The following is an 8,946-nucleotide window of genomic DNA, read 5'->3' as shown; positions in this document are numbered from 1 at the left end:
ATTTTCACAAAAAAGTGATTTTTTAAATTTATTTTTTCACAAAAAAGTGATTTTTTAAATTTATTTTTTCAGGACTTAAAAACGGTGACCCCGGACATGCCGAATTTGCGACATTCTGGAAAGGACACCAAAAATATTTTTTAACCATTTTCACAAAAAAGTGATTTTTTAAATTTATTTTTTCACAAAAAAGTGATTTTTTAAATTTATTTTTTCACAAAAAAGTGATTTTTTAAATTGATTTTTTCTGGACTTAAAAATGGTCTTCACTAACAGCTCTCTGTGTCAATTCTGATATTCCAAAACGGAACCGTTGGCTAGGATACTCGCCCGACGCTGCAGGGCCAAAATCATGAGGAGACGCTCCTCCTACAGCGTTTAAGCTAGAAAATGCAGTTCCAATATCAACAAATTCGCAACGGTCTCGATCAAGTTGTTTGTATAGAATTTTTGATATCTGTTATACTGTTTCCGTTTTTTCACTTTCTTGTCCTCTTTATGTCCTCCTTCCGCTTTCATTGGATCTCTCAAGAAACTCAAGTGCCCCATTGTGACATCATCACTTCCAAGTGACATTCTTTGTAAGTGAAATCAAGCCATTTTTGACACAAATCAGCTAATAAATCCACTTTGCAACCACTTAGACAAGACATGTCAAGTGTTCCAGCTTCGTCTCCTTCTCTGCTACTCAAATCTGGAGTTTGGATAGAAAAATGATACTCGCATCAAAAGTTACAGGAGTTTAAATAACAGCACCAACATCAGTTTCTGTAACATTTTGGCAAGCAGTGTCTATTTTGACCAATACTGCAACAAGTTAGACAAGAAGTTAGAATGAATGGGATATTCGTCTACTTCTCCGCTATTCATGGCTGTGTGCAGAATCAAAATATTCCACACGGAACTACGGTACAGCGGTTTTTGTAACTGCATTACCACGTGTTTTTCAACCTTCGTTTTGACCACTTTCTGAGCATTTTTGAGGAAAAAAGTTCCGCAAGCTAAAATCTGCCCCTGCTTCTCTGCTCTTCATAGAAAAAAGTTGGATTTCAAATCGGGGCTACCAATCTCTAACAACTATTGTTTTGACCACTAAACAAACAGTTACACAAACATAGTTTGGCATAAAATCTTCCTCTACTTCTCTGTTTTCAAGGGCGGAAACGCTTTTAAAATTGGGTCTACCGTTCTCGAGTGAGAGCGATTTAAGAAAACCCCTCACCTGCTCTTCACTAACAGCTCTCTGTGTCAATTCTGATATTCCAAACGGAACCATATAGATACTACTTTAATGCTGCAGGGCCAAATCATGAGGAGACGTCCTCTACAGCGTTTGCTAGAAAATGCAGTTCCAATATCAACAAATTCGCAACGGTCTCGATCAAGTTGTTTGTATAGAGGAGCTAAAGAAGAAGTTACAGGTCTGTGAGAGCCAGAAATCTTGCTTTGTTTCTAGGTGACCAAATACTTATTTTACACCATAATTTGCAAATAAATTCATAAAAATCCTACAAATGTGATTTTCTGGATTTTTTTTTTCTCATTTTGTCTGTCATAGTTGAAGTGTACCTATGATGAAAATTACAGGCCTCTCATCTTTTTAAGTGGGAGAACTTGCAAAATTGGTCCCAGGTTAAATAATCTATAATTTTAATCAGTTCCGGTTACCTTCAGATTAGTCCCGTGACACTTGTGGGGAACGTGGGGCAAAAAAGGAGAACATTGTGACAAGTGGGTCAAGTTTGTAGCCCAAAAGATTTTGGATTTTACAAACAGAAGTTGGCACATAGACTGTTCTGACTTCAGACAAGTCCCCTGACACTTGTGGAGGATGTAGAGGAAAATTGAGAATACCACCGTGTTGCGAGGTCTCAATTTCCAGAGAGTGGTCATACGGGTTTGTAGGTCAAACTGTACGGGAAGCTAGAGACGTTTTTGTGAGAAGACCGTTCATAGGTATGTCTCATGTTTGACAAACACCGCTCTAGGTCCACCATCTTTCACTGCAGATATGGAGGTGTAACATAAGCAGTTATGGAGGATTGAGACAGATACGATGAGTCTCAATCTCTAGTTGAAAACTGATCTATTTGAATGGGTATTTTTTACATTCATTTACTTTGATTCACGTACCTTTGCGTCATTTGACTCAAAATAAATTTGTTCCATTCTTTTTGAAGTCTTAGTTTCAGTTTCTCTTTTAAAGAATTAATTGATCTCATTTGGCTCTTCATTCATTCGTCACTAGTCACCAGTTTGCTGTCGCAACTGAAGACAGAATGTGAAAGACACAGCAGATGAACTACAGAAGATTTGAACACTCACATGATGTTAAATCGTTCCAAGCACCGTGGACAAGTCAATTGATATCTTCACTGTCATTGCTGCAGAAAGCAACAAAGGCTCATTGGTCTAGGGGTATGATACTAGCGTAGGGTGATAGAGGTCCCGGGTTCAAATCCCAGATGAGTCCTTTTGCAGATCCTTTAACCTGTTAATGACAAAAAATATTTCTCAATTACAAATTTGGTAATTATTGCATGTGTCAATGAGCGCTGTTTCCACCAAGCTTGAAACCGGGGACCTTGCGCCTGTTAAGCGAATGTGATAACCAATACTCTACAGAAACTGCTATGAGAACAATCAGCAAGGAGTAAAATGTATTTTACAGATATTCATTGCATGAAGTCAAATAAGATATTTCTGAAAAATATTTCTCTATTACAAATATGATAACTTTTGCATGTGTCAATTACCTTGGTTTCTGCCCTGTTTCGAACCAGGGACCTTTAGCATTTTAAGTGAACGTGCAAACCAAAACACTACAGAAACCGCTGCTTGAACAATCAGCATAAACTCCACCACCCACACTATGATCCAACTAGGTCAGTATGCACTACTACGCCCTCTCACAACTAAGCGTTGTTTTTTATTTCCATATGCAGATAATAAAGCATCATTGTTCATGTAATATTAGCATTAGAACTCTAGGAAGAGGAAAGTCATATAGAAGAAAAGATGTAGTTCAAAAACATTTGTTTCCCGAACTACAACTCAATTTATTTAAAAATTTAAAATTCAGTGCAAAGTAATGTAGTGCATTGGTGTCTAGATCCCTGTTGGGTGGCAAAGTGTCACAAGAATCCTGTGGGGAGAGAAAACATTAAATTAATGGGTGTTAGGTAATCAGGGTTCAACAAAGCACTTCAAGTCCTCAATTCCTTCAAAAGAGAGAGAGAAGGAGAAAGGAGTATGGTCCCTGCAGTAGGACTACATGCTGGCCATGAGGTTCTCCAAGTGGTACTCCAGGAGGCTGGAGAGCTCAGTGACCAGAGACTCTGCTGCTGGTCAAACATGTCATCTAGCAGAGCCATCAGCCCGCCCCTGAAGAGAACACCACACAACACATAGAAAATGGATCTGAGTTACTAGCTTATCAAGAGGAGAGACAATTAGAAATACTCCCTAAATGGCATTGAAACCTGGTTAACCATGAATATGGAAGTAAACAGGAAGTAACCTCTACTCTTACATTGAGCAGCAGCAGGTATCTGTCAGCCTCTGGCTCCATGTCGGCAGGAAGGAGTACAGGAGAGCGTACAGACGCTCCACGAACCCACCAGGGTGCTAAAGGAAACAGAGGAGAAAAGAGGAATTTAAGTGAAACTGCTAATAGAGAGCTATCAAAACATGTACCAGTGAGATGCTACTTACCACCATCAGGGACTTCTGAGCTGTCATCATCCCAAACAGCACCAGCTCAAAAGAGGACATCTATCATGTTCACATGATGGATATAGGACAAGAAAACACATTTGGAGAAAGTAGGAATGATTTCATATATATCAGCTACTGTGATGTATAAAAGACATTCATGTGGAAGAACTCAGTGAGACTTGAAAGAGTTAATGAACTCACCTTTGCCTCAGCCAGCTCCCTCTCAATGTCATTCCGCTTGGAGGGGTCACTCAGGTAATCCACAAAGTCGTTATAGGTACGGATGTTTTACTTTTTAATAAAGTAAAAGGAAAGTTCAGTTAATAATATAAATCCACAACATCAAAAGTAATTCCAAGAGAACAAAGGTAATTCTCCAAGTCAAAAAGGTAAATCCACAAGGTGGTAGGTACAGCAGAAAAGCCTCAAAAGATAATCAAAAATAAATAAACAACAAAAACAGTACCACAAGATAGTCCAACTGGCACAACAAATGTTCACAGCATTTCTGGGGCTGGGTGCCAACATTCAAACACAGAGCAAAGAACTGAGGAAAACTAAGGGTTTAAATACAATCAAGGGAAACGAGGCACAGGTGCAAATAATACCTGGGAACAAGGGAAAACAAAAGGGTCAAAAAGCACAATGGGGGCATCTAGTGACCAAAATCGGAACAACCCTGGCCAAATCCTGACAACTTTAGCAGAGGAACCTCCCTCTCCTCAGACAGCAGGTCCCCCAGCCCTACGACAACAAAACAAGCATTCAAAATCAGTGACCAGTGCAATGACATAACAAACAATCGGTCAATGGAAGGATCTTAATGCTCCTAGTCAATAGTATGTGTGTGTAACATCTGACCTCATAGCAGTTGTGGCCCTCAGGCTCTGGGTCAGTGAACTGCTGAGTGGTGAGCGTAGAGAAGGAGGCAGCCTCCGACCACGCTGAAGAGGTGAAAAGCCCGTCCAGCCCCATGTGGAGAGTGGCGCACACCACTGAGACATCAGTCTGCTGCTCACAACACACACACACACGTTATTAGAAAACACCAAATCTAATGCAAAAATGCCCAGTAATGTCTAGCCTATATACATAGGAAATCGTTTATTTACCTGGTAGCAGCCAAGCGTCACGTCCACAGACGTCTCGTGGGCGGAGGAGAGATGCATAGTTGGTCACCCTGTCAGCCACACGCTGACAGAGAATAATACATGTTAAGGCCAAATGGAATAAGTGACAAAAATCTAATACTATTTCAATAGTATTTACATCTTACCTGGATCCAAGTGATGGACTGCACTTTGGTGGCATAGTAAGGGGATGCCCTCTGGACTAAGCCTGGCTGTCTCCTTGGAGATGGCCCACACCAGTTGAGTCTCCAGGCCTCTCACCCTACTCACGTGGTGCATCTTCACCATCTGCTGTTGAGATAAACATCAACAAAACCACTTCAGCAATTGCTGTGACACGTTTCCATCAAGATCAAATGACTGACAATGTATATTAGATTAGCTAGTTACGAAGACATATACCTGGGATCCCCCACACATGTAGGTGATGGGGCTGATGAACCGGAAAGTTCTCCAAGCTTTAACCACTGGACCGGCATTGTTCTGCACATTACAATACATTCATGTTGGAAACATTAAACATTGTAACCGTGATGTGACTGGTCCATTGTTGGTGGGTTATTCTGTCACAATCGTCGTAGTGAGGAGACATAAGCGCAGGGTGATGTGAATACATATTTTTAATGAAAGACAAAATAATAAGACGACCGTGACCACTATCAAAACTGAGTGCAAACATGCAACATCACATAGACAATAACCCACAAAATACCTAAAGCAGATGGCTGCCTAAATATGGTTCCCAATCAGAGACAACGATAAACAGCTGCCTCTAATTGAGAACCAATCTAGGCAACCATAGACAATACATAAACACCTAGATGGTAAACAACCACATAAACCTACAAAACCCCTAGACAGTACAAAACACATACATCACCCATGTCACACCCTGACCTAACCAAAATATATAAGAAAACAAAGAATACTCAGGTCAGGGCGTGACAACGGCTTCCTCTCTCCTGCATGAAGTTAACACATGCAATAAACCCTCTAGACCAGGGATGGGCAACTTTGATGGGGTGGGGGCCACAACAAAAAATCTGAACTCATCATGAGGGGCCGCAGTGGCTCTTGGGTCTGTGTAATGACATCCATACCTACTCATGCAGTCAGAGCAAAACATTTTTAGCGGCCCCCCTTGACAGTAAAAAAAAAATACTGCAATATGTTACTTTTTGGGTCATTCTCAAAAAAGTAAAAAAAGCGGTAGATCTGTTCTGTGTGTGCTATTTCTATGCTGCCTGTGCTTAAAGAAAAAAAATGATATTTTGTTATTTGTTTAATTTGTGCATTGTTGGCATAGTCCCGATTTTTTTTGCTCGTCAGTGATCAAGTTTAAGATATGTAATGTTCAAAATACAGAAATCATCCCTGTATGATGCAAAACGCAGCATAATATGATGCAAAATACATCATAAGGGTATCCTTTCTGTATCTGACAGTCATGACCATTGTAATGGCCATCAGGTCAGTGTGCCTTAGTGTCTGTTTCGGTCTTTGAGAAGGTTTGAGATGTTTAAGGATCACCAACTCTGTGCACCAGTCCTGTCCACGAATGGCACATATTTACAGTATTTATCCATTGTTATATCAGGTATCATAAGCAAGGTGAATACAACTTTGACAATGAGGAGAGGGTCAAACTGAAGGCCGATGCACATCCCTGAGAATCTGCTGACAGAGTGTCTTTCAATTACACAATGATAATGGCCTGATAGACTTTACGTCAGGGGTGTCAAACTTATTTTGCCCCAGGGGCCGTGAATCAAATCAAATCTTATTGATCACATACACATATTTAACAGATGCTATTGTGGGTGTAGCGAAATGATTATGTTCCTAGCTCCAACTGTGCAGTAATATCTAACAACACAAGCAAATCTAAAAAGTAAAATAATGGAATTAATACAAATTTTAAAATCAGGTTTAGACATTTTTGCAAACTTATCACAAATAAAAACTGATATCACATTTACTTAAGTATTCAGACCCTTTACTCAGTACTTTGTTGAAGCACCTTTGGTAGTAATTACAGCATCAAGTCTCCTTGGGTATGACGCTACAAGCTTGGCACATCTGTATTTGGGGAGTTTCTCCCATTCTTCTCTGCAGATCCTCTCCTACTGCAGCCCTCATCTTCCACATACAACACCTGTTCTGCCAGTCACATTCTGTTAAAGGTCCCCCAAGCACACATCCCTGCGTCGCTATTCTTTTCAGTTCACTGCAGCTAGCGACTGAACGAGCTGCAAAAAACACTCAAATTGGACAGTTTTATCTCCATCTCTTCATTCAAAGACTCAATGATGGACACTCTTACTGACAGTTGTGGCTGTGAAGAGGGCACGACAATGCCTGTTCACCCTCAGGAGACTGAAAAGATTTGGCATGGGTCCTCAGATCTACAGAAGGTAGTGTGTACGGCCCAGTACATCCAGGACATCTATACCAGGCAGTGTCAGAGGAAGGCCCTAAAAATTACCAAAGACTCCAGCCACCCTAGTCACAGAATGTTCTCTCTACTACCGCACGGCAAGCGGTACCAGTGCACCAAGTCTAGGTCCAAAAGGCTTCAAAACAGCTTGAACCCCCTAGCCATAAGACTACGGCACAGTTTATCAAATGGCTACCCGTACTAGCTGCTGTAGCTGCTGCTACACTCTGTTTATTATCTATGCATAGTCACTTTACCTCTACCTACATGTACAGTACCAGTCAAAAGTTTGGACACACCTACTCATTCAAAGGTTTTTCTTTATGTTCACTATTTTCTACATTGTCAAATAATAGTGAAGACAGCAAAACTATGAAATAACACATATGGAAGAAGTAACCAAAAAAGTTTTAAACAAATCCAAATATAATTTATATTTGAGATTCTTCAAAGTATGTACCCTTTGCCGTGAAGACAGCTTTGCACACTCTTGGCATTCTCTCAACCAGCTTTACCTGGAATGCTTTTCCAATAATCTTAAGAGTTCCCACATATGCTGAGCACTTGTTGGCTGCTTTTCCTTCACTCTGCCATTTTTTTTTCTACAATGTAAAAAAAATAGTCAAACTAAAGAAAAACCCTTGAATGAGTAGGTGTGTCCAAACTTTTGACTGGTACTGTACATACAGTGGGGCAAAAAAGTATTTAGTCAGCCACCAATTGTGCAAGTTCTCCCACTTAAAAAGATGAGAGGCCTGTATTTTCATAGGTACACTTCAACTATGACAGACAAAATGAGAAAAAGAAATCCAGAAAATCACATTGTAGGATTTTAATGAATTTATTTGCAAATGATGGTGGAAAATAAGTATTTGGTCAATAACAAAAGTTTATCTCAAGACTTTGTTATATACCCTTTGTTGGCAATGACAGAGATCAAATGTTTTCTGTAAGTCTTCACAAGGTTTCTACACTGTTACTGGTATTTTGGCCCATTCCTCCATGCAGATCTCCTCTAGAGCAGTGATGTTTGGGGGCTGCTGCTAAGCAACACGGACTTTCAACTCCTCCAAAGATTTTCTATGGGGGTTGAGATCTGAGACTGGCTAGGCCACCCAGGACCTTGAAATGCTTCTCTACGAAGCCACTTTTTCTTTGCCCGGGCGGTGTGTTTGGGATCATTGTCATGCTGAAAGACCCAGCCACGTTTCATCTTCAATGCCCTTGCTGATGGTAGGCTTTGTTACCTTGGTCCCAGCTCTGCAGGTCATTCACTAGGTCCGTGTGGCTCTGGGATTTTTGCTCACCGTTCTTGTGATCATTTTGACCCTACGGCGTGAGATGGAAAGGTCCCAGATCGAGGAGATTATCAGTGGTCTTGGTATGTCTTCCATTTCCTATCACTGTCTCTGTTGATTTCTTCAAACTGCTGCCGCATCATTAGATTCAAGTCTTCTCTGTAGCCTGGTGCAGGTCTACAATTTTTGTTTCTGTGTCCTTATTGTGCTTCGTTCCTAACATAGTGAGTTTGAGTGTGACTGTTTGAGGTTGTACAGGTGTCTTTATACTGATAACAAGTTCAAACAGGTGCTGAAGACAATAGGTAACGAGTGGAGGACAGAGGAGCCTTTAAAGAAGAAGTTACAAGTCTGTGAGAGCCAG

General features: G+C 40.6%; 1 long non-coding RNA gene across 1 annotated transcript; it reads right to left on the bottom strand.

The window, feature by feature from the left end:
- Positions 1 to 3,001: 3,001 nt before the first annotated feature.
- LOC115121713 (uncharacterized) lies at positions 3,002 to 4,248 on the bottom strand. The gene is made up of 4 exons (XR_010462033.1): positions 4,184 to 4,248; positions 3,919 to 4,008; positions 3,533 to 3,627; positions 3,002 to 3,145 (listed from the first exon to the last, which is right to left on the bottom strand). It is a non-coding gene; the product is annotated as an uncharacterized LOC115121713 (long non-coding RNA).
- Between the last annotated feature and the right edge of the window lie 4,698 nt (positions 4,249 to 8,946).

The sequence above is a fragment of the Oncorhynchus nerka genome, unplaced genomic scaffold (assembly GCF_034236695.1).
Source record: "Oncorhynchus nerka isolate Pitt River unplaced genomic scaffold, Oner_Uvic_2.0 unplaced_scaffold_6024, whole genome shotgun sequence".
Classification (NCBI taxonomy): Eukaryota; Metazoa; Chordata; class Actinopteri; order Salmoniformes; family Salmonidae; genus Oncorhynchus; species Oncorhynchus nerka.
This window is presented reverse-complemented; position numbering and strand designations above follow the sequence as displayed.